The sequence below is a fragment of the Sylvia atricapilla genome, chromosome 3, assembly GCF_009819655.1.
Source record: "Sylvia atricapilla isolate bSylAtr1 chromosome 3, bSylAtr1.pri, whole genome shotgun sequence".
NCBI lineage: Eukaryota > Metazoa > Chordata > Aves > Passeriformes > Sylviidae > Sylvia > Sylvia atricapilla.
The window spans coordinates 11,536,573-11,562,976 of NC_089142.1; the positions used below are offsets into that span (position 1 = coordinate 11,536,573).

General features: G+C 40.1%; 1 protein-coding gene across 4 annotated transcripts in view; it reads left to right on the forward strand.

Annotated features, from left to right (window-relative positions):
• Window positions 1-5,352: 5,352 nt before the first annotated feature.
• The window catches only part of CYRIA (CYFIP related Rac1 interactor A), a 54,293-nt gene continuing 33,241 nt past the window's right edge, over window positions 5,353-26,404 (forward strand). For all 4 annotated transcript variants that reach the window (XM_066314770.1, XM_066314768.1, XM_066314772.1 and 1 more), the window contains exons 1-3: window positions 5,353-5,469; window positions 20,994-21,044; window positions 22,815-22,883. The gene's annotated coding sequence lies outside the window, so the exon portion shown is untranslated. The remainder of the gene's footprint in view (window positions 5,470-20,993; window positions 21,045-22,814; window positions 22,884-26,404) is intronic.

A 26,404-nucleotide genomic window follows, 5' to 3' on the forward strand; every position in this document is an offset into this window, starting at 1 on the left:
CTATAAACAAGCTTTGTCCCTGATGAACTACATAGTTCATAGAAACTTACCAAAATTTAAAAAAGAATGTTTTGTAATGCTAGCATATACCAAATATACACAGGTTTCTGTAAACTGCCATCTATAGCAAATGTAAAAAAAATAGCTGACACATAAACACCAAAACCAGAAAACAGCTCTCTGAAAAATGTCCTTTCAATGACATTCACACATGATATGATAATATATATTTAGCACTTCAACTTTGTGTTGCTGTAGATGCTGTGTTAGCTTCTCAAGCTTTCAAGTCAGCATTCCTATGTGTGGGGATGCTGGGAGCCTCTGCTCCTCTGCTTCTCTCCATAAGTTCTATGTGAGTTTGATGAAAAATACAGGATTTTCAACATAGAAGATAACAGAGAAGCAGAGCTGTGGTTTGGGATAATCATGACTTCATGGGACACAGGTCGGATTGCTGCTTGCTTTCCACATTAGAGTAAAAAAGTATGTGAATCATGCCAGATACACATTTGAGCTAGATAAATACACTGCAAAAATGTCTAACAGATTATTTTTTTAAAAAATCTAACTCACAAAAATTCCTAATCATCTATCTATAGCTCTGAAACGATGGAAGTTATCCATCTTGTATTCTTGTGATTCCTGCAGTATTGGTTCCCTCATTTGCATAAAATGAATAGAATAAATTGTTACGAATCCAAAAATATACGGTTGCCAGGATACATCTTGCTCGATGCAAATGAAAATGGGTTTGTGCCGACCAGCTTAAAGTAATTTGGAACTTAAGACATTTTCTTATTAATAGTGATAAATGAAACATTACATATACAGTGAACTATTGAAATTATTAATATTTGTTTGGCAAAAGGAATGTTACTTCAAGCAAATCTGAACTAATGGTTTTACAATGTAATTCTACTAAAATACCCTGAGGTTTTACTGTAGAAGCATCGTTCAGAGTGAATATTTCATGCTTGCTTCTTTATAAACTTTTGAATGTAAGTGGCAAGTTTCTTGTTAATTGTCTTTTTATGATTTTCAGGGCTACAGCTTTAACAACAAGCATCTATCAGTGTACAGAAACACTGTTATTATGTTTTGTCTATGCATAATATGTGGGTAAAGTAGTTATAGTTGACAACCATATACAAACAAAGTCTCAGGATCTAACAACATTTCTATACAATGACACAGACATATTCCTATTTAATGTATACTATTCTGACTTGCTAAAAATTAAAAAATATAGTTTGTTTTGATTTTAAGCATTATATTTTATAAATCTCAGTTTTTTAAGCTGTACACATGCATATCAATATTTTTAAAAGCCTATGCCAGAAGTTAAACTATATCATTTTTTTGAGTAAATTTTTTTAATTTGCATTGAATGTCTAATGGACACAATTCATGCATTAAAAAAAAATTACATTTTTATCGTTTGCCATTCAAGTTGTATACATGTCTTTAAAAGGGAATTATATATCCTATATATTGACTTCCAAACAGGTAGATAAACAGGGATCAGATTTCCAGCTGTATTCAGGTGAGATTCCAGTGGGTTTAGTGAGTGGTGTAGCTGCTCTAATCTACCGTGGCTGGTCTCTTGCCAGCAAAGGGCTGGCTGCCCATGCCTCTGCCAATGTCATGTGCCAGTTGATGCAAGAGAGAAACTGGGGGTTACTACTGTCAAGGCTCAGTGTGCTCTGAGAAAAAAGAAAAAACCTCTTTATGCTGAAGATACCTTAGACAGTTGAGATGAGGAAGTTTTCTCTACCCCCTTATTAATGGTTGGTTCTTTGTTAGGAGACAAATATACTGACAAAGCCACAGCAGCACTGTTCTTCTTTCATAGGAAACAATTTAAGACACAATTCAGAGTTATAAAATTATAGATTAACTTCCTCTTCTCCTCTTCTGGTTTGTTGTGTCTTGAAAGCTACTGGCTTTGCTCCTAATTTTCAGTCACGTAACTGAAAAAGATTATGTCCCTAAATTATAGAATAGCACTGAGGCTCCTCTTCACAAGTTACCATTACAAATATCAGTGGTACTGTGAATTATAGAAGTGATGACAGGATCATACTGAATATTCATATAATTTACTTAATCGACTATATAATTATCCTTTTTCTCTTTATCAATTAAAAAAAAAAAAAAATCCTTCCAGACTGAGGAAATGATTAAGGGGCTGATGGGGTTGATGGAATGGGCACTGAAATTAAAGACACTCTCCTTTGAATCTGGCAATTTCTGAACAGAACTCTAAACCTTTCTTTTCCTGAAAATGCTCTTTGTACTAACCTGTTTCCTTTCAGTCTGCACAGAGCTAAAATGAGCATTAAGGAAGATTTCCTTTTATTCTACAAATAAACTCCTACATGTAATACTGGAGAAAAGTGCTAGATAAATACATTAGTTCTGCTTAGCAAGTTAAACATTAAAAGCTGCAAACTCATGTGCCCATCTTTTCTGAGACTGCTGGTTGCATCCAGGTGATTTTGAATGCAATTCTGCATACAGCCATGAGTTTCAAGACTTGCAAGGCACCATACCCTACAAAAGACTAAACAACACTGGTTTCAGGTAGATAAAAATACAAGTATTTGCCAGTATTGCAGATGACTTTATGAATCATTCCTGTTTAAAAAAAGAATCTGTGTCACCATTTAAATTTCAGCAGATGTTATAAGGCCAGCACCTAAAAAAATCCAGAGATTGCTGCTATGCTGCTATGTTCTAGTTTAGCCATGGCAACTGGTTGTGTATACATTGTCATAACTATGAAATAAAATGTGTTAAAATCCCCTCAGATTTCAGATTGCAAATCTATTTGGATGGGAGTCAGTGTGAAATTCAGACTCCTAAGTTTTAGATGCCTGTCAGCAGGTGTCTTTAGCTACGTGACTTAAATTTCCACTGCAGTGACAACAGATTCCCTTGGGTAGCAATGGGCATTCTGACCTACATCTACAGGTCACAGGACCTAGAGGTATACTTCTGAAACACCGGTAGGAAATAAGGCAAGATACCCAAGGGTAACTTAAAAATCTCTGGATATTTGTGCTCATCCCACCCATGGATCAGGACTGAGGTAGCTTTAAGTTGTGATAACCGGACTGTTACTGGCTGGCCCATTGTATTGCTCACCAGAGAACTGATTTTAGGTGCCCACCTGCTTCTTGTGATATGTGAAACAACTTTATGAAAGCACCAGACCTGCACTTTAGTACTGCCTGTAACGGGAGATTAGACACCTAAATAACGTCTAAGAAATGAAGGTGTCTGTATATCCATATTTAGAGGCACTATTCACCTCTGTAAATGCAAGCACATCCTTTCACCTGAGAAAGTTTCGGGTGCTTGAGGTATTGGGATGGGGCTGGTAGAGATGAGAAAGAAATTTATGGGTATGCTGCATCTCTTCACAGAAAAAACTGGGTGATAAGTGAGATCACTCACAGAGCCTAAGTGATAAGAAATTATTTTACTGAGGAATCTGATCCTTACCCAATGTGCTGCAAACTGAATTTGCCTCACACAAGCACTAAGATAACAGTTTCACAGAGACAGTTATGGCTTGGCTAATATGCCAATAGGCAGTGAAATAATTGTTTCCTGGTCTCTAACGTCATCATCCAAAGCTGAGAATCTGAAATCTATCACTCGCCTGCCTTTTCCCCTACAGGCTGATCAACTTCAGTCTCATGGTAGTATGTGACACTATAGCTCATTTCATCAATATCTAGCAGACCCTTTCTTTTGGAAGGATTTAAAAGTTGGATTTTTTAACTCCTAAATATTACCTGCATGCAGAATAAAAATATTCTTCTGGCTAAGTCATTGATGCATTCAGTGCAGACAACTTTAAGACCATACAAGCAAGCAGTCATAGGATATTTCCAAAAGATGGGTGACAGCTTCCTCTTCTCTTGTAAAAGCATCCAGTTCAAGACACGACCATTACAAAACAGTCAGAATGCATGCCCCAGAAAAATAATTAGAAGGGGACATTACGTTGCTAGCTGGGAATCTGAGGTTCAGTTCTTTCTCCTGGTTCAAGTTTTCCATGTGACTGTTCTTCCCGCTTGAAAGTGGAGCAATGCTATTTACTTCTTTTAAAAGGTACTTTGAGACTTGTGGGTAAAAAATGCAAGCCAGCAGCTCAGTGTTCTACTAAGCTGGGTGCTGTAAGCTAAACTAAATGTGCTACAGCACCAGACACACAGCCTTTTAATAGACTAAGTATGTCACTTGAATTATTTTCTAACTAGACAATTTGGAATTTTCAGACCCAAAAAAAGAACAATTCAAGGACATCTGGATCCAGCCTGGGTAAAGGGAAGAAGTTAAATCATGAAAGTTACGCTGCTCTGGAGTGCTTGCTTGGAGGGAGTGACAGGCCAGAGGGTCAAGGCAGCAGCGGGCCCATGTACTCACAGCTCCACCAAACCACTCCACTTCGCAGCGCTCCAAAACTTGCCAACTTATTCATGAGAATCACACCTCTCAGAGCACACAGCTCTCCTCAACACATTTGCCCGAGGCAGGACGCAGCTGTGAACTCCCAGGTTCACTGGCACAGAGCTGTGATGGCTTTGTGGTCAGCATCACAGCTTCTCACATTTAAAGAGCTCAGCAAGCATAGCCCTTTGAATAAACGAGCAGGTATTTCTGTACTGTACTTCTAATTCGGTCACTTGTAGGCTTTTTGTTTTGTTTTTCTTTTCTTGCTTTCTCGCTGTAAATGACGCACAGACTGACTTTTGGGGAAGGGGGAAACCAAGCGCCGCACAGCAGCCACTCTGGCGACTTTAACCTCATTTAACCCTCAGCACAGCAAGAGGAAGTACAAAGTATTTTCACGAGCTGTGAATGGGCTCAGATCTGTTTTTGACGTCTTGAGGAAGCGCTGCCTTCTGCAAAGCCAGAAATACAAAAAAATGTATGTGAAGTCCCGAACTCCGGGGTTTACACACAGACACCGTCCCGTCCCACTTGCCCACACCAAAACAGAGGCCACCAGAGAGAGGGGGATGGGATCCCTGCGAAATGCGGAGGCTTTGGGTCAGCGTCCATGTCCCCGGGCGGGGCGCAGCGCGGGCGGCAGTCACACGCACCCCTGCCCTGATTCCTGAGGGGGCAGCCCAGCGACCCGACCCGCCGTCTGCGGAACCAGGGGGTCCCCGCGTACGGTCTGCACGGGGTGGGGGACCCACCTCCATCACCCCCAACCCCATCCCCATCGGAGGGCGCCTCGCCCCGCGGCGCGGGAGGCGGGTCCGGGGGAGCCGCGCCCGGGGCGGCCGCCGGCGGGAGCCGCACGCAGCCACCGCGGGGCGGGGCGGCTCTGCCAGCGCCGCGCTGGGCCGGGCGGGCTGGGCCGCGCCGCAGCGCCGGCGGCTGATTCGGAGGCAGCGGCAGGGGATGGACGAGGGTACCTGCGGCGGCCAGCGGCGACGGGCGGCCCAGGTAAGAGCGGGGAGGCACGGCGGGGCTGGGGGCTGCGCGGGGCGCGGGCTGAGCCGCCTCTGCCGCTCCTTCTCTTGGCGCCCGCGCATCGCGGCGGGGCGGGGACGGCGCGCTGCAGCCCCGGAGTTTTCCCCGCTCCCCTCGCCCTTTGAGCCTCCGCAGCCGCCTTTGTGTCCGCTCCCCGGCCCCGGGTCACCGCGGGGGCTGCGGGCGGCGGCGGGGGGGAGCCGGAGGGACACGGCCAACTGTTGCCTGGGAAAGCGCCGGGCGCGGAGCGCTGCCAGCGGCCCCGGGGCGCTGAGCGCCGGGGGCTGGGTTCGCCCTCAGCCCCGCTCGGAGAGGCATCGGGTGCGGTGCGAGCCCCAGCGGAGGCTCCCGACTGGCCTCGCCCAGCCGAGGAGACGCTTCCCCGGCCGCTGTGCTCTCCCGGGTGGGAGTCTCCGGGTTTGTGCCGCAGGCCGGTGGATGCCGGAGCCGCAGGGACGAGCACGGCGCTGCGGGAGCCGGCTGTGCCCGCGGCAGGGCCCGGGGGAGCCGGCGGGGCTCCGCGCTGGCCCGCGGTGTCGGTCAGGCAGCGCCCGGCCGGACTGACTGCAGTGCGGGGGCAAAGAGCTTGATTAAGCTTCAAACTTTGATTATACCGAAAACTTTCTATTCCATCTGCTGGTGATTGCTGGATGCGAGGTGCCATAAGCGTGGTGTTTCCAGAGGGATGTACCTAGACAGGAGATGAGAGACAGGCTCTGTAACGCTGCATTCATCTCGTTTAAATCGCTGTCCATGTTGGGAGGTATTACAGCGAGCAGATAGCGCGCTTGCATCTGTTCTTTTTATTATTATTTTCCTCCTAATTTGATTCCAGGACCGTTTAGTTTTATTTATTTTTATCTGGTGTTTGTTTTGCTACGGTCTCAGTAATACATAGTGCCACTGTGTAAAATCGAATGCTCTGTAATTCACTGGCAACACAGCGAGGCTCTTAAATGCACAGGCTTTCAGTGGTACTGCTAATAACTTGCCGAGGATGGTGATGTGAGTTGATTTCCAGCCTGTTCCTGGTCTCTAATTGCCATACAGACCGTCTTTACACTCTGCTTTTGTAACCAGTTCTAAAGTGACTTTATATGTGTTTGGGTTAAGTGGGACAGAGATGTCTGTGCTTTGCTTTTTCTGTTTTGACCATCTGCAAGGCCATAAAAAAAAATAAAATTACTTTTGCAGTGAACTCCTAGGGGGGAAGATTTGGAATGAATTGCTGTCGTGACATGAGGGTGCCTTGTGGGCAAAGATTTTCACATGCTCAGCGCAGCTCTACAAAAATACCCCAACTCCTATTACACAGGGAAGAACTGAGCTGCTACTTCCTTTTTCTCTGCTATGGTAACTTTTGTATTTCTGTAACATGTAAGGAAGACTGTTACATCAGCCATGCACTTTTTTTTAAAGTCATTAAAAAAAAAACCAACCTTGTCATTTCTCCCACTCGCCATTCTCACCAGGCCCAGATTAAAAACTAATGATAAAGTCCTACTATTTCCTATGATAGGCTTTAAAAAATGTTTTGATGAAACTAAATTACAGATTTTGGGAATATCATCAAAGGTTTGACTTAAGTTTATAAAAAGCGTAAAGAATCAACCAAGAATAAAATCCTAAAAATTTTATTCTTCAACTGAAACTGCTGTAGTATAGTTTACCCACTGGTCTTTAAAGTTTCACTTGATGTAAACTATGGCAAGTGTAAGCAAAGCTTTCTGAGTTACTTATATGGTTTCTCAAGGACTGTGCAATATTTTACTGTATTCTCCTTTTTCAGTACTCTCCTGTGCGGGTTTTGCAGTGATGCTTTGTTGTTTTCCCCCATGAACTTCTGCTCTTTATTAAAAACTGAAAATAAACAAGCCACAAGTGATCAAAAAGACAGTGTATACCAGTAATTAGAATAAAACACCCTTGATTAAGTCAGAAAGGAAAAATGGTGATCATCTTGGATGCTATTGTGTAGTTACAGTTGTCAGATGTTGTTTTGCCATGACAGTGGCAGTCTACTGGTGAATTTTACAGTGCTGAGAAGATAATTCATTGTTAGTGTGCTTAGCTTGTCCTCATGACATCATTTTTGACGCTGTTTTGTCAGGCTGAAATATCTTGTCCTCAGCACTATGGCAGCCTTACAAAGACATTGAGGATTTGCATGTGTAGTATGTTGCAGATTTCCACATTGTGTGATACACAAAACGAGCTTAAATGCTAGATGTTATTTAGATTAATAATAATTCCTGTACTTTGATAGAAATAATACTTTGTAGGTGTACAGACTATAAGTAAGACCTCTTTATCATATTTTTATCTACTTCCAAATGCCATTCTAATTAGAGTTTTTGGAGAAACTGTAAAATATTTTTTGTGGAATTACTGGCATTCTTTAAAACTAAATGTATATTATATGCAGTAGCACATGAACTTAATAATTCAGTTCACATTTATAATATACATTCTTTAGCACTAAATGTATATTATATGCAGTAGCACATGAACTTAATAATTCAGTTCACATTTATACAAACCAGAAAAATGCTATTCTGTATCCAAACCCTCTATATGATCCAGACATCATTAAGTCTCCTCTTAAAATCCCTGGAGACAAACAGTATTTTACTGGGACCTATAATGTCAGTGGATAGGGGTGTATGGATACTAACAATATATGTCAATTTGAAGCAGCCAAACCTCTTAGTGTTTTCTCTGTACTGAATTCAGTATGTATTTGGATCCATTTCAATATTATCAATCATTCTTTTAGCAGTGCTTTCTACTCATGTTATCTAGGAATGCAAAACAGTAGTACTAAATCAGAGAAAACAGTTTGAGAGGCATGAATTAAAATATTTAATATATGGGGCAGTTTGAGAGCTGCAAAAATGCAGTCATAAATTTGAATTTTGTTGTTTAAATTAAAATTGTGATAGAAGCTGCTCTGCACTCATGTGAATGATGATGAGAGCAACCTGAATGATTTGAGTTGTACAGGTCCTGCTTTTTAGGAAGTACCAGGAATTTACCATTTTTCTGCTTAGACAAAATTCTAATTCCTGCTTCCTATTAAAATGAAAAACATATCTTATTGTCTATCTTTACATACTGCACAATACAAGCTCTTGATTTAAACTGGTAGCAGCAGTTGATTCTACAAAAAAGAAAACAGTAATTTGTAGAGGACAAGAACCTTTCAGGACTGATGTGACCCAGTGCAGCACTGACACACAAGTGCTTGAAAGATTTTTATTTAGTATTGTGCATTTAAAATGTTAAGAAATTATGCCAACATGAAGATACCAACCATGAGATTTAGCTAAGCATCACTCAGCCTTACCTTAACTCAGGAACAGTTACTTTGGCATGCTAACAACTGAAATACTCTTGTCTAATTTATGAACTTGTCAATAGACTAGAAAACCAGTGCTCTAAGGGACTTCTTTGTGCGTACTACTCTTTTTTTTTTTTCCTTCTGTCCATGACAGTACCTCTGTAGTGCTTTTCATCATGGACAGGTTGACAAATTTTAACAATATGGCTTAGCATTACTAGCAGTGCAAAAGGTGAAGGTAATGCATAAATCCTAGTCTAATCTTTGAGTAAATCTCTGTAAGGAATTTATGATGTTTATAATATGTGAAACGTTAATTTTGAAGGTTACAGTAGCAGTGCAGCTTGTGCCGTTTGTGTGCGCTTATCGTAAGTGCTAGTCTGGTTTTGTTTCAAGTTTCGGGTTAATAAATGTGATTGGTGAACATGTGTTCCTCAGGCCTGGTGAAGAGCATCCATAGCATCCATTCAGCATGAGAGTTGTCGTGTCTAGAATATGGCATGGAGCATCCTGAAATCTTGAGTCTGATCCCATTTGTCTGTGATGAGCTCGGGATGACAGAAAGCAAGTTCGCACGATAGAAAAACACTGTGGATGTGGTTTGGTGTTTTTAAGGGAATGTGTAGACTTAAACTGACATTTTAGATAAAAGTCATTCTCTACTGTCCTGCATCTCTCTGATACACATAGGTTTAACTTAAAATTTAAATAGTTGTTAGAAGCTTTCTTATATATAATTTATAGGATTTGAGCGGGGGGAGGTTCTCTCTGCTGTATTACTGCCTGAATTCATAAATTATTTGAGTGGCCTATTTTACAATTAGATACCTCAAAGCTGAAGTTGATGGTCCTAAAACCCAAGTCTGAAAGCACACTTTTCTACATTTTTTACTGTGAAGAAAATGAGATACATAGACCTTCTGTTCTGCATCCATCCATAGCTATTACCACTGAGACTGTTCCAGAGAGTGGAATTTCTCTCCTGCCTCACTGCCTTTGGCATCCAGAGATGGGAATGTTCCCTCAGGATTAGGAAAGCTTGTTTTGCTAAGAAATAAGTGTAAGCTATTTACTCAAACTTGAGTAGAAGCATTTGCAATGGTGTTAATCTCTCTTCCCTTCATGCTTTATGGTGCATTAGTTGCATCCCATATTCATTAAGTGTGACAGTTAATGTCCTTTTTAGCTTTAAGTACCTTGAGCTCACATCACTCTCTTCCCAAGAGAGTGAAACAAGCAGAGTGTCATAAACTGTCCTTTATTTCACCTGCAACCTTTGGAAAAACAAACAAACAAGAAAAACCCCGGTAATTAGGCCAGAGACCTAGACTCCTGCCCTATGATTAAGGCATTCAGGTGAGGGAAATCTGGTTTCTATAGGTGTTTCATTCTTTCATCCAGTAAATATTTTTTCATTTCATAACTTCTTCAGGGATAGGCTTAGGACAGACAATAGCCTGTGGTTTAGGACACTACCCTGGTGTGCAGAGATGTGGTTGGGAAGCAGTCTCTCAACCTGAAAAGAGCCTACCACCCGCTTCTACTTCCTCTGTGGTTGCTTTCCTGATGCTTTTAAATAGCTCAGTGGTGCTTGAGGGCATGCTCCTGCCCTCTCATCCGAAACTTCAAAATTGCATGACGCCTTTCCTCAGGAGCTTGTGAAAGGAATGACTTTGTAGCTTGCTTCTGGAGAGGCCTAAGGGTTTTACAACCCTTTTTAATAACACAGGTACTTCTTGAGCTTCCAGGAATAGGTGACATTTGTTTAAGGTACAGCCTTCACAACTCTCTCACCTGTTAGGTTAGGTGGCTTCCTTCTTGCTATCCCAGTTATCTTACTTTCCCTTATATACCCAGATAAGAGAATTGCAGCCATGCTAAAAATTCTCCTGTGAGTCCAGTTTGGGTTTCTAGACTTACATGGATTAGTAAATCTAAGAGCATAGATTTTGAAGGGATGAGGCCAGACTTTGGCAAGACTGAGGACTTCTGGAGAGTCTTTCTTTTGGGTTTAGGACACAGTGTGAATCTGGTTTGATTCAGTTGTTTAGTGTAAGTGTTTTGTCCTGGCTGAGATGCTTTGCAACAACTGTTGGATCTATACTTGGTTAGCAGGCACAAGGAGGCCAGAAGACCCATGACCTGCATAGACCCATGTCCTGGAGCACCTACTGGGATATTTCAAAACAGCTCAGTATTATTTGCCTCTGCAACTGAACTGAGCCCAGTAGTGTCCCAAGACTCTTGTTGCCTAAGCTGTATGTGGTTATTCTGAGAAGTGGGAGGAAAGGGTTGTTTTCATGTTTTTAAAGGATGTTTCAAAGCAAACCTGCTTTCTGTTTTATTTTCTTTATTGTGAGTGTATTTAATACCTAGCTTGATCATTATAATTTTCATTATAATGAATGCTGCCCCAGATAAAATCTGGAAGGTTAGCTTGAATTAATGGCTTTCTGGGAAGAGGGGAGAAAGTTCATCTTCTGGTTTCTCTTGTGCATGTTAATAATGGTGTGCAGCTGTGGGGCAAAAATTAATTTCTGTTTTTAGCTGGTATTGAAATGCTGAGTGATGGTGCCACTTACAGAGCAGAATTGGTTTTGGAGAAGAAGGAAAAGTCTGTCTGATAACTGATCCTTATGGTTCTATCTCCAGTAAATTGATTCCAGAATTGTGTTTAAATAGCCTCCATGGGAGATATACAGTAGTATTTGTTGGGTTATGGGTGATCTGTTGGTCCTTATTTTTCGGAGGATTGCTATAATACTGTGGAGTCTGGGGAGGGAAGCAGTGGCAAGGGGAAAATTCTATAAAATTTCTCAGAGTTGTTGAGATCTGTTTAGATTTGAGAAGGCTAGATTGTTAAATTTGTTATGTTTTATTTCCAGGAACAGTCTAATTTTGTCTCAGTTGTGCTTTGTCCTACCCACGTACACACGGTCTGACTCCCTGTGTGTATTGCTCTGTAATTGCAGTATTTTGCTTCAAGGATCATCTGTAGGCAGTTGGTGACTTCTCCAAATACAGATTTCGTGACGGACATTGGCATCTTTGGAAGCTTCTGGAAATAAGTCTGTAATCCTTTCCCTAATAATTGATGGTGGCAGAGGAAGTGGGTTCTATATTTTGTAATGGTTTTCCCTATTTTTTTTATTATGAAAGGGTCAAAGCCCTGTAGGGCTGACTGGAATGCTTCCCTCACGCTCTCACAAGGCTGTGCTGCAGCAGGGCTCTGTAATACCAATTACTGTGGGGATGGTTTTGCTGTTCCAGATGAGATCATGATGGGGGTGCTGGAAAATGAGTCTCCTTCAAAATGTGTTTTATGCTCTGAATGCATTAGAGATTGTGTAATTGTAGTGCAATACTTAAGTCTTTGGTTTAGGTTTTTAGTTAGTGAAGGTGTTAAAAAATCCACTTAGAATTTTTTTATCAATGTCTCTTGTACTCAACAGGAAAACAAAATATTTCCTGATCTTGAAGTATTTTGGGGCTGTTTTGCCTGTAGAACTGATTTGCATTTCTATAACTAGATAATCTTACTGGTTTTATTTATTTCATTTTTTTTCTTTAAAAGACAAGGACAGAGCACATATATTAGTGGTCCTAGATATATAGGTAATATGTTTGTCTGGTTTTATATTGTGAGACAGAAAATTATTTGAGTCTGACTACTTACGCCTTTGTTTTACAGAGGTTTTGATTCATTAAGGCACAGACAGTATCATGTTGTCCTTTACTGAACTAAAAGTAAAACTGCCAAAAAAAATCCCCTTTTGTTCTGCTGCTGAGGAACACTGTGGGCTGCCAAATCCTGACAGTCTGAGTCACCACAACTGTAATAAAGTGTTTGTACTTCGGTGGTTGCTGTTATTCAGTGTCTTCTAATTTATTCATAAGGCAAAGGGACACCTACAGATTTAAAATACTACTTTTTAAAGATATAGTGTTTATAAAGAAATAATATTCGTCAATAAAGAATAAAATCCACTGTGGTAACACTTCAAGGCTTCTAAGGAGTACATAGTTAATCTTCAACAATAAGAAATATACTTATATACATTTATTTAACAAATTCCATGCTTTGTGCAAGAGCAATGCTAGACTCCAAAAAATGATGGAATTATTTTAAACTCCTTACTGATCTGTGGTGTTTTGGCCATCTGATCTGACCTGATAATGATCTGATAACCAGGGAGACTGCTTCCTTCCTAAAAAAACCCCCACAAAAAACAACAACAGTGACAAAAAAGTTTTAAGTACAAGGCCTCTGACCCTGGAAATGCTTATCTACATTTTAGCTTTGAAGTGTGGACTGTGACCCAGCAAGCAGAGCTCATGTAATTGAATTCAGTTGCATTCAGCATCACTTCCAAACAAAGCAGTCAAGTTCTAGTAGTCAAATTAAGTTGTAATGGTCAAATAAAACTCAGAATGAGTGCACACAAAGAGCTGGTGGAAAGCAGGGAGGCTGTGACTCAGTGGTGATACCTGTGAGGCTGACAGGTGTGTTCCCAGACTCCCAGCAGCTGTTCTGCCCGTGGCCATGTGCACACTGTGGTTCTCTGGCTGATAGATCCTGCTGCCTGTGCTTGAGTGGGAGATGGGAGGACTTAGAAGTTCTTGATCCCTTCACCTGTGTGTGGAAAGGAGGTGGATTTCTTTATAATTTCTCCATACTGTAGCTTTTTATGGATGTGAGTCCTCATATTGTCTAGTATCAGTTATTGAGGCAGAAACAATGATTCCTTTCTTTCCATTGATAAAATAACAATAAGGCTTTTATTCTTGATACATAGGGAATTTTGTGTGTCATTTACCTTGCCCTAACATTGAGCTAATGAAATTTACACAGTTCTCTCTCAAAAAAGCGCCAAATTTGCTAAACTGGGTTATTAATAACTTTCCTTGATTTCATCTTGTAGAGCTGCTGATGAAAAGAACTGAGGTGGATGTGGGTGGTAGGCGCTGGGGCAGTGTGGAACACATGGAAATCCTTGCAGCAGAAAGTACTATAATTTTAATTCCTGCTCAGTGTCATACTACCACTGCAGCTGTTTTCCAAAGGAGAAGTTTCCCTGCTATTGACAGGACATTCACACAAAGGAAGGAGATGATAGATAAGCAAATGCAAATATATGACATGCCTTCTATCCTTTGGTTTTTAATACGTGCTGTGGTGACGAGTTCAGCGTGAAACACTCAGTGACATGTAATTACATGTGCTTTAAGTGGAAGTTGATTCATAGTGTCCCTCTCTGAGAGTACCTATCCATAATGCACTGAGGTGGGGATATGAGAGGGGCAGCACAGCTCTGAGCTGCTTAATTCATGTGGCACTGCAGTCCCGCTCGGCTGCTGACTTCCTTTCTCCCTTTTTTTTTGCCCATAAAAGGAGAAAACTGCTGCCATATGACTCGCTTTAGAGAGAATCACAAGATGAGGTTGGGGCCTGAGGGAGGGGGCCACGGGGGGAAGTTATTCAGGTAGCTTTGTTTTTTTGTGCATGATACAAAAACATTCTGCTTTCTGTGTTTAATGTGGTATTACCAGCAAACTATGTGGTAATATTTCCTTCAAGTGACATTGCAATCAAACCATTTCATTCTTATAATAACTTTTTTCTTTTTTTTTTTTTTTTTTCTTTTTTTTTTTTTTTTTTTTCTTCATGGATGAGAGACTCTGAAGGGAAGGGATATAAATGAGTTTGGGAAGAGATAACTTCAGTTCTTAGGGATTAGGCTGCCCTCCAAACACTTTCCTGCTGGTTGTTAAGGAGTAACTATATGTGGTATTCTCCCATCTTGTGCCAGTGACTGTAGGTAGGCACGCCTGAATTCATTGCCTAATTTTGCACTGTTAAAAAGCTTCATCTCCAGTTTTTCCAGAAAGCAGACTAATTGGGTGATTCTCTGAAGATTTGCTTGGTGATCAAATCTGGACAACTCTGTGCCTTTTCACAAAGTCCTTGAGCTCTTATTCTGCAGTCTCACAGTGACTCCCTTTTACCATAAAGCAAGAGTTGCCTGACTTCCTTTGACATATTCTGACAAAAAGCACAGCCCTCCCACTCATTAGGGTCACAGTTTCTCCACAGAGAGAAGGCAATTAGCAGCTCTAAATGAGTTCTGCTCAGTTTCTGGCATGGGTTACTAGATGGTGTTTGATGGCTCCTGATTCTGCATCAGAGTGCACAGCAAGCACCAGGATGGTCAACTCCAACCATGCTGCCAGATAAAGTCTTGTGTCTGTGTGTTCAAAGCCATCTCTGAGTTGATGATTCACAGTATTGATCAGCTTAGGTTTAGTCAGCCTTGCATGTTCCCTTTATTTACTGATGCTGTGAAGTGATTTGACATGGAGGCATACAAATCAGCTGTCTCTCTTCTTGCTCAGTCCAACACAAGATGTTTTAGAAATCACAGCAAAATGGACGTGTCTGTGCAAACCAGACTTTTTTTCTTTAACAACAAAGAAAAATGGAGATCATTGACCCGAACATTTACTTTCATATGAAATGAAGCATTTTATCAAGAAGTCGAAAGGGAGCTGGAAAAAATTAGTAATGAGCAGTCATTTCCTACATTTCCTAGCATCACCCTTTTCTAGTGTCACTGTAGGTATCCTGGGAACAGAGCAAAAGGACCATACTAATTACGAATCTAAAGTATTTTTTCCCTCTAGCTGTTGAGTTTTGGTCTTTTTTTACATCAGAACTAGGATGTAGGCCAAAATCTGTGAAAAACAGATGTCTGTCTCATGCCTGCAGTGTTATCATCACTGGGATTTAATAAATTTGTTACTTCATATATGTGGGTGGTTTTTATTGTGTTGTAGACTTCTGTTTTGGTGTTGTTTTTTGGTGTTTTTTTTTTGTGTGTTTTTTTGTTGTGTGTTTTGTTTTTTTTTTTTGTTTTTTTTTTTTGGTTTTTGTTTTTTGTTTTTTTTTTTTGTGTTTTGTTTTGTTTTCTTAAAAGATCTGACAGTTTAATGGTTTATTGGATGCTCTTTAGTTGAGTGTTGATGTCATTGTGGAGATATATTTGTCATCTTTTCATCTCTTTGGAAAGCTAAAATTGTACCTGTAGTTCAAAGTGCTACAATTAAAGTATTCATGAGTAAATCAGAGTGTGGGAGTTCATCTGGGACTACCAGGTTGGAGCAGATGGTTATTAGGTAGATTATTAGGTGGACTCACTGGACCAGATTGGCAGCTGGTATTGCAACAGTTACAAATGGGTGCTCAAGGTTTTACAGAGTAATAAGCAGTTTTGTCAATACTGATGTGGGTTGACCCTGGCAGGTGCCCACCAAAGCTGCTCTGTCACTGTCCTACTCAGCTGGCAGGGAACAGAAAACAATGAAAAAAGCTTGTGGGTTGAGATAAAGGCAGAGAGAGATCCCTCACCAGTGACTGTCATGGGCAAAACAGACTCCACTTGGGGAAATTAGTTTAACTTACGGTGTGGGATAATGAGAAATAAACGCAATTCTTAAAACACCTTAAATCCCCACCCCACTCTTCTTCCTGTGCTAAACTTCTCTGTCAAATTCTCTGTTTCTTTCCCTCAAACAACACAGGGGGACAGAGAATGGAGGTTGCAGTCAGTTCAGCCCACCTCTGCCGCTCCCTCCTTAAAGACTTCCTCTTCTCCAGCATGGGGTCCCTCCCACAGGAGATAGTTCTTCATAAACCTCTCTAATCTGAGTATTTCCCATGGTCTGCAGTTCTTCATGAAGTGCTCCAATGTGATCCCTCCCATGGGCTGCAGTCCCTCAGGAGCAGCTCGGGTCCCCCATGGGGCCACAAGTGCTGCCAGCAAACCTGTTCCTCTATGGGCTCCTCTCTCCATAGGCCACAGGTCCTGCCAGGAGCCTGTTCCAGGGCAGACTTCCCATAGAGTCACAGCCTCCTTCAGGCACCCAGCAGCTCCACTGTGGGCTCCTCCATGGGCTGCAGGTGGATCTCTGCTCCGCCGTGGTCCTTCATGGGCTCTAGGGGCACGGCTGCCTCACCATGGGCTGCACCAGGGCTGCAGGGGAGTCTCTCCTCCAGCACCTGGAGCACCTCCTGCTCCTCCTCACTGACCCTGGGTCTACAGGGTTGTTGTGCTCATGCACTCATTTTCTCCTCGGCTGCTCTTCTGCAGCAGTTCTTTTTCACATTCTTAACTCAGTAATCCCAGAGTGCTGCCACCATCACTGATGGGGTCAGCCTTGGCCAGTGGCAAGTTGTATCATCCCATCCTGTTCCCCTTCACTGCCCTCCCCACAACCAAAACCTTGCCACAGAAACCCAGTACACAGTACCATTGCACTCAAAGATTCCAAGGTAAGGACTTGGCACTGAAGATAATGGTCTGTAGGTCAGCAGTTGTGAAAGGGTTGTATGTTTTTGTATTGTCAGGATGATTTCTCAGTCCCCCTTTGACACTGCATAATCACATCTATACAAAGCTTTACACACAGTAATTCTTGCCAACTACAATATTTACATCCATATTTGCACCACGGTAGTTGTGTTTTCCTTTGGAAAGTTTTATGTGCCTCTCTTGTCTTTACAAGATCTTCTTGCTTGTGTTCCTTTTTGTGGAAAATAAGAGTAAATGTTTTCAATTCAGGTTTGCGTTAATTCTTTAAAAGTAATTAACTTGGGATTTCTGACTTAGACAAAAGAAACAGATTTGTGAAGACATTTATAACTTTGTGAATTATTAAAAAATCCTCACATATTTGTTCCTAAAATGCTGATCTTGTAAGATTAATTTCTTCCTTACCCATCACTCTGATGTGTGATGAATGAAGTTTGGAGAAGCAGAATCTCAGCTGTGCATTGGAATGCGTTGATATACACTTGATATGCCCATTTTATACCAGCTGACAATCAGGGCTAGTGTTCTACTGGCAGCAGTCTAGACTTGGTGAAATTAAGAAATCAGATGCTCAAGTTCAATCCACCTGAACACATTAAAAAGTTTAAAAGCCTAGAGAGTGCAAATTTTCACGTGTGCTGCATATGATGTTTGTGGAAACACAAATGCTCAGATGTTACATGATTTTGTGGTTTTCTTCCCCTGATTTGAAAGCAGCAACAACCTAGGCAAGGACAGCCTGTTAATTCTGAAATGCCTTTGGGTGGTTATTAACTTCTAATGATGTTCTCCAGAAGCAACTGAGTACTGTATTTCTGATGCATGCTCATAGTAAGAACTAAATAAGGAGTGGGTATGGCATGTGACTCTACTGTTACATTTTTAGTCCTGCTCATGACACAGTTTTGTTCTATGCCAACTAACACTCTCCCAGATAATGCCCAAGCATAGTTCTGGGGTTAGGAAAGACGATGGACTGTTTCCAAAAGGCTGTTTGAATCTGGCTGGGCTGTATGGAGGAATAGGATTTTAGTTGTCCAGCTACAAGCTGTAACATGTTTGCTGGTTCCAAGCCCAGAACGTGGCTATTTGCCCTGGTCTGTTTTATTTTCTGACATACATTGGCCACATCAGTGGCCACAGATCCTGCTTTCCAGGAAGCTGGGATTCAGCAGCTTCTTTGGGAAGGCAGTGGCAGCATTGTTGTTATGTGCTTAAGAAGGTAGAAGAAAAATTCTTTCAAGCCTGGAAGTGAGAAGCTGAGTGGAAAGCAGGAAAAATGAATCAGAGCGACCTAAAATCATGGAATAATTGAGTTTCATATTTCTTTTATAAGACAAGCCCCAAAGAATCCTCAAGTATAATCAGCCATTTTGAAAGCACTTGTTAAAAAAATATTTGAAGAATTATGACAAAAATAAATAAACTGAGTGTTAAGCAGATGGCATGTACAATGTCCTCAACTGGAGGATCCTGGCAGTAGAGTAAAATTTATCCCTGACCTACACTTTGCTTTCTGTTAGCTAAAGGAGCAGTGCTAGTGCAAACCTGAGTTGGCATGATCCTTAGCTTTACCCTGGGGAATTCTTGTCTTAAGCAGATGTCTCAGCCCTCTTCTAATTGTTTGCCTCCTGTCTAAGAGGTGCAAGTCTAATCTTATATTTAGCAAAAACTGTAGGGTGTGAAGTTTTGTTGTGTGGGTGTTTTTTTTTCTTTAAGCAGTGTTAAAGCTATTAGCATCCTAATGACTTAACAGTGTCTGGTCCAACAGACAACTCAGGGGTTGACTCTAGTCTGTGGAACACAGCCATCTGTCTCACCACCTCGCTTCTACAGGACATGAGGAATAGCTGTCGGGATGGCACAGGCTTCTTGGGAACCTTGTCATGTGTTTGTCCCCCTGGAAGTGGTCCAGTGATCAGAAACTGAGCTCCCAGTCTTCACATGGACAGTGCCGTTCCTGGGCTGGGAATTCCTGGTGCAGTTTGTGCTTTGAGGGTTGCATGGGGAGAGAATCAAAGCTCAGGTCAGGATTGTCTAAGGATGAACTGCCCTCAGTTACCTGTATTGCCATTGACATATCTCACATTTTTCTGCATAAGATTTAAATAATGCCAGCTTGGAAGGAGAGGTTTTAATGAGTCTGTGCTTTTTCAGTTTATACATTGATAAGTGTGTTCACCTGCTGCTCCATTTTTAGTTTTGTATTTTAAATCAGAATAAAATTCATTGCTTCATTTTGGAACTTGTACTTTCTACTTCTTGAGTCAAGGACTTCTAAAACATGAAGTAATGTTGTGGTTCCATAGTGAGGATAGAGAGTTTGGCCTCTGACTCACACTTCATCTCATTTAACTCTTCTCTTTTACCTTTGAACCTTATGTATTCCATTCTGAAATACAGCTTCACTTAACTCCTCATTTCCAAATAGAATTAATTTAGCATCTCTGCTATTTATGCTTTGTTGAATACTGATTGTACAGCCTTAATTATTTCTTACACAGCAGGAAACTTTCAAAATAGCAGCTGTGTTTTTCCTTAAGTCAAATTGGTTGTGAACTACGACTGCTCAAATCCCTGGGTGGATAATAAGCTTTACTCCCAGCAGGTCCCCCAGACTACTATGCTAAGGGAACTGAACTGACTCCTGTGTTTCATTGTATAAATGCATTTTAACTAGAGATAGATTGACATGCTGAAGCTTCCCAAAATAGTAAAAGAGAATTTTCTCTTCTGCATTAATATGGGATGGTTTGCCTCTTTGTTAATATCCTTCCCTTAGAGCAGCAATAAAGTTTTACTGAAGTTTCCAGAGTGCCTTATTTATTTCAGTCTGTTTTTATCAGGCTGCTGTTTAAGAAATTATTTATTTCTGACTTGCAAATTCTCCCAAGAACAAGACTGGTTGCTCATAAATAGGTTTCTTCACCCTGTGGTTAAGTCACAGTGTTGTAAGAAGTACCTTGATAATTACTTAGTGTTGTTCCCCTTCATTTCTCTCAGCTTTCCTATGGAAAACTGACACCAATCTTGGAATGTTTATCTCTACTTTAAAAGGATCATTTTAAAGATACCAAATTAGAAACTCTAAACTTTTCAGACTAGTTTATCCTCTTTTCTGCCCATGCCACTTGATGGCATCTCTCTCAATCCAAATGTGGTACCTCAGTGAACTTGCCTTGCAGCCCATTCCATGCTCACAGACAATAAATGCTTTCTGGCATCTGTTTGTAGTCTTTTTTTAATGCCCATGTCATGCAAATTACACTGGCATTGGTTTTACACCCCATTTGATTTTGTGTTTCATTTTGTTTTATACTGAGTGAAATTTAGGTATCCGTTTTGTTTGTTTGTTTGTTTGTTTAAGATTAAAAAGCCAACTTTCAGAATGTTGTGTGCATTTGAAAAAAAAAATGTGTAGATGTGAAAAAATTTTAGAAATCTAGTCCAATCATAGTTACTGCTTAAGTTGTGCTGAGGGATAACTGCTCTGTGTAAATTGCAAAGATTTTGTAATTTTGTAATTCAGCTGAACAGTAGGTTCTGCTTAATAGGTGCTCCTGCAACAGTCATTCACTATCCTGGTGTGTGCTAGTATGAGATTAATTGACCTTTGGCTGTGGGAGAAATGCACAGTAGAAGACACCTTGCAGAGTACTCTTTGCTTTTGAAAAAGGAAAGTTATTCTCTATAATAGAAGGCATTTAAGTAAATTTTCTGATTTTTACTCATTAATTTAAAAAGTTCCATCAATAATGATCTTTTAAAATAAATTTTAAAATCCACAGATTGCAGCCTCTGTCTAAGTATTGGGAAGGCTCTGGATCATCTTCAACGAGGTAAGAGTCAACTCTGCTACTTTCAGACTTGCACAGAACAGCTGTGGAGCAGATTTGAACATCATCAATGATAAATGAACACTCAGCCCCCATTGAATACCATTTTTTATGTAGTTTTACTGTTGCACCTTGCTGACACTTTCAGAATGCTATCTGAGCATAATATTCTCGCCTTGAGGTTTTTATTTGTTTGCTTTTTCTTATTATGGAACAACAATTGAGAATTCTTCTTCCCATGTACTTTATTCATTTACTCCACTGTTTGTTTTGAGTGTTTCACTGTTATTGTTCTGGTCTGTGTAAACCCTTGGGACAGAATTGGCTTAGGCAGAGAGCAGGATTTGTTCACATCCCTTTTGAAGTCCTGGTTCTGTGATTTTTATGGGTCTTCTACTGCCATTTTTTTCCCCAAATCTTGACCGAGTTCCCATCAAACTGTCTGAAATATAAGTTGCAAATACCGTGCATTGCTACAGAACTGGAGAGAATTTGCAGCCAGCAGCAACATAAAGCAATGCTAAAAAAAAGAAAAGTTTTTCCCCTAGAGAAAGGGAGTTTCCTGACTTGACCAGCTACTAATTGATGCCTAATTAGATCCCTGTGTGGGTGTTCTACTTGGGAAATTAGTGTTACATTTTGATACAATTTAATCTGCTTTTATGATGAATTGTTACAATTTGCATCAAGGAACCTATTTTTAGGAAAAAAAAATGCATCTGCGCTGCACCGCAGGAGTTTCAAGAAATAATTCCTCTTTAGGGCAGCAATCAAGGTTACCATTTTGAAGTTAAATTAATAAAAGCCCATAATTAGATTAAACCCAGTTTTTAGTCACATATTTAGAAATATAGCTGCAGAAACACGACAGTGTATTTTTCAAAGCCAAAACTTAATTAAGCCGTATTAAGCTGATTTATGAACTGGATGGCTTGACCTCTGAGGCTGTAAGGATAGTGAAACTGAAAATTTGGGAAAAGTATTTGTGGAGTTATATTATCATTATTGAGGTTATGGTTGAAATCAAAGATCATTTCCAAGCTTTTCTGTAGTGGTTTTATTTTTCTTCTTACTTTCGCCTTTATTCTGGGAGCAAGCTTGCATCTCTCTTAAGTTATTTTATTTAGAGACTTGAAAAAGTAACATTAAATAGCTGTCTGTATAGAATCTTATGAAGGACCTGGTCCCCTTGTTTTTCTAGTGGCCTCCTCTGCCCCAACACTTGGAAATTGAAATCACTATTGAGCATTTAAATTATATTCTTTATTTCAATAGCTTCAAAAGATTGGAAAACTCATTTCTGAACTTAGAAGTGCTTTAACTGGATTTTTTTCAATATAAATATTGTTTTAAATAAATATAGCCTTTATACTAAATTGCTAAATGTTTTGCAAATGTATTTCCATTTCCATAATTTCATTATTATATCTTTTAATTCTTAATATAATGCATGCCATTACCAGTGCGTATTATTTTCTTTTGGCTGTACCAGTCTTGGCAACAGCTCATTATGAAATCCAACTTAAATTGAATCTATGCAGCAGAATTATATGGGATAAAATTTAGTTTGAATACCTGATCATTTCAACCCAGCTGCATTTTTTAATAGCATTACTGCAAAAATGTTTGGATGTTACAAATTTCACTTTGAATAGAATAACTTTGATTTCTCATGGAAATTTCTTTTTTCAAATTAGAAAGTTTCATTGCAAAATTGAGACAGGGAGAAGCAAAGCCAACCCCAAGTGTAATCTTGAATATTTTTCATGACAGACGGACGTTGAATGTTTAGCATCACCTCTTTGGATTTTTGAATGTGAATTGGAACCACTTTGTTTCTAGGTAAGACATAACTGTGTGTTTGTGTTGATTACCCTCTTCCTTTTATGTGTGAATTGTGAGAAAGCTAAAGAGTGCAATATGCTGGACTTTGCTTTGTGCAGTGTTTATATATTTGTTGAATGGGTCCAATGTTATTTGAGATTTTAAGTGCTAATAGTTCATTTGTCCTAAATGTCTAAATTCCCCTGAGAGAAACCACACCAGCCACTCCATATGTACAGGACTTAATTTTGTGATCAGGTGTATAGCTGTTCTTTTAGCTCATTGCCATCTAGAGGTCAGGGCTGTCTGCCCCTTCTCTTGCATCAACACCTTCACTCAGCAGGATGTGGTGGTTTAGAGAATTTGCTGCTGAAAATCTGTGGGATTGCAAAGGCTTCTTGGAGGATTACTCTTCAGTCAGATTAGACCTCTGCATCAGCTCACTGCAGATTCACACAAGTACTGGCATCAACGCCAGGGAGTCAGTGCCAGTACCTGCAGCAACAAATTGTTTTGTTGGCTTTAAACTTCTTATTTCTCTCTGCTCCAAGAAAAGGTTTGATAAATGAGAAGCACTATGAAGGGGTTGTGAGCAGCTGCAGACTTCAATAGCTGAGTGGGAAGAATGAGGTGATAGAGATGAACTAGAAGGTTTTGATCTGTAGATGTAATTAAAAGAAAATTTGTCACTGAAAACAAACTGCTTCATAGTGAAATACTAGAGGTTGTGCCAGTCTGGCTTCTTGTGTTTTCAACAAAGATTATAGGGATCAGAAAGGCCGTCTCTGTCACACTTCACATGCAGCTGAGTTGTGGTCAGCACAGGGCTGAGAGGCACAGACACTAGTTCTGGTTGTGACCCAAACATGCTGTTTGCCAGCCCTTCCTGGATTCCTGGGAAGCAGACAGGACATTTGACCTGGAGTGCTTGCAGCATGTTAACACCTAAAATCCAAAAGGCAATGGTATCTTATCTGTATTGTGGGTAGTAAGGCTGTGCGAGATGGTAGCTTTGGTCCAGTGATTTCTTAGAGAGATGGAAGCCACTGAGTATGGAAAAGATTTTTAAGTTAGCCCTGCTTTAATATAAGCAAATGCTGTCATTGATTCAGCTTGCTGTGAGAGGCGTCCAACAAGTGGTGCTGTGGGCAAAAGACCACAAACACTTCCATTTGTTGCAGGTGAAAACAAGCCCAACCTGGCAGCAGCCTGACTGGGTTTCTATTAAAGCTGGTTCACAGTACCCAGGTGAAGTCAGGGCAGTCTGTCAAAATAAAGGTGTTTACTGATCATGAGGAGGTTTGTTTAAAAGAAATAAAAGCCACCTGCAGAGGTGGAAGGGGTAGGGATTCTTCACTTTAAGGTCACAAAGGATGTGGAACCAGCATAGCTGAAAGACAGCAGTATTCCTGTTTCAATTCATTGGATGGGTGAGCAAAGGTCAGGTCAGGGGGAGGAGGTGGATGGGAGGGGTGGCAGGAGAGACTTAAGATGAAAGGCTGCAATCAGAGCTTTGACAATTTCTGCAGGGTAGGAAATTATTCTCTGTGTTTTAAACTACTGATGTGAACTTGTAAGGACTGTATACACAACCAGCAAAACTATTTTGCCTTTTTTTTTCCCTTTTTTAGGTTTTACTTTATCCATTAAAAGAGCTTCCAACCTTCTATTTTGTTACAGTCATATGGAAGTTGAAACAGGAATTATGTACATGACATACCTATTAAATTTTATAATGATATTCCAACTAAAATTAATGGTCCAGGACAATCCTTCTGAACCAGAGAGGAGAGAATCTCAGAAATGGGTGTTCAGCATGGACTTGTCCAGTCCAGTGCCTGGGACTGAGATGAGCTGAAGGGAGATCTTAGAGACAGGACAAGTAAAATGAAAAGGAAAAGTAAAAGGAAAAATGGTAGGAGTAGAGATGAATCTTGATGTGACAGAAGAAACAGGAAATGGAGAGGAAAAAAAGGGAGTGAAATGAGGAAATAAAATTTTTTTAAATTATGGACTATTAAGTATTTATTCAATAAAAAGTTAGTACTACTACAGCGTGGTTCACTGTTTTTATTAGGTTCATTAGTAGAAAATAATAAACTGGCAGGAATTACACTGGGTAAGAAAATTAGTTAGGTGTTTGGGTTTTTTTACCTGTTGTATTTTTGAAGTCCTAATTGGCTGTTATAGACCTTTTACAGTTAAGACTTTTTTTCAGAATGAAACCCTTAAATACTAATCTACTGATCTTAAAAACTTATTTTTTCACACTGACCAAACACAAGTTGCAGAAGCATATGAAGATGATTTTTTTGTGCATGTGTAAAAGGAAAGGTTCTGAAAATCAAATCTTAATATAAAAGCGACAAGCCTGTAATAAACTCTAAATGCTAATGCAGCAGAACCAATTTTTTGTGCTCTTAGGTGTGAGCTGTTTGAGCTGTGCTGGGAACTTTACATGATAAGCTGTTAATTTCTGTCAGTGAAAAGAGGAAAATTGAATCTTGTAGACTGTTTTTGAAATGGCCAGTCTCCCTTACAACTTTTGAAAAGCGTGACATGAATTATTGCTGTAGTTCTCCAGAGTTTAAATGTCCTACCAGATTAAATAATAGTATAACTGTTTTCAGAAATGTTTTGTGTATACATGTATATGGTGATCTCTTACTGTTGTTTTTTTTTGAATGACCTTGGGAGCAGGAGAATTTGGTGTGGGAAGAGAGTAAACTAGTTTTCATTTTCAATTTCCTGTCTTCTAAGAATACATTGGAATCTTTCTTAATTAATGTCATAATAGACAGTTGGAAGATGAACTATGATGATTATATTCAGGTCTTCACATGGTAAGTATGTTCTTAAAATAGTAACAGCTTGACAAGAATTTTCCACCAAAAGTAGTGTGAACTGTTTAAGATGTAGTTAGCAATGCAGGGAGAGCAAGATCAAACATTTAACCTAATCCAGACAATTAAGCTGAATGTCTGAAGTAGGCTTCACTAACTGCTTAAGGATTGATGTTGAGTGCCAGAATTAATATCTAGAGCTGAATCTCTGGAGTGAATTTTTACTTCACACACAAATGTGTCCTTAGTTTACCTTAGGCCATGATGACTTACTAACATCTCAGGTATCTTGATAAAATGGGGAGCGCTGTGGTTGTAGAATTTCAGAATGCATTTCAGACATTTTTTTAGAAATTAAAAGTTTATAAACAAGATGATAACATTTCACACCTGTTGCTGTGCAGTTTTTCAGACTGTTTTTATCTCACAGAATATCTTGTATGTTCTGTATAGTTATGAGGAGTACCACATAATGAAGTTTTTAACACAGACCTCTAGTTAATTCATTGCCAGGTATTTTACAGGTATAATCCATAAATGTGTTTCAGGGACAACTGTGAAAACAAGTACTCTGGTAATTGTAGGGGTTGCCTTGTATTGTTGGCCAGATGTGTTTTGCCAAGAACTAGGCACACTCTCAATCTGGAATTCAGCTTTATGCCAGATTTTGGTCTGTAGTGCTAGATTGTGACTCAG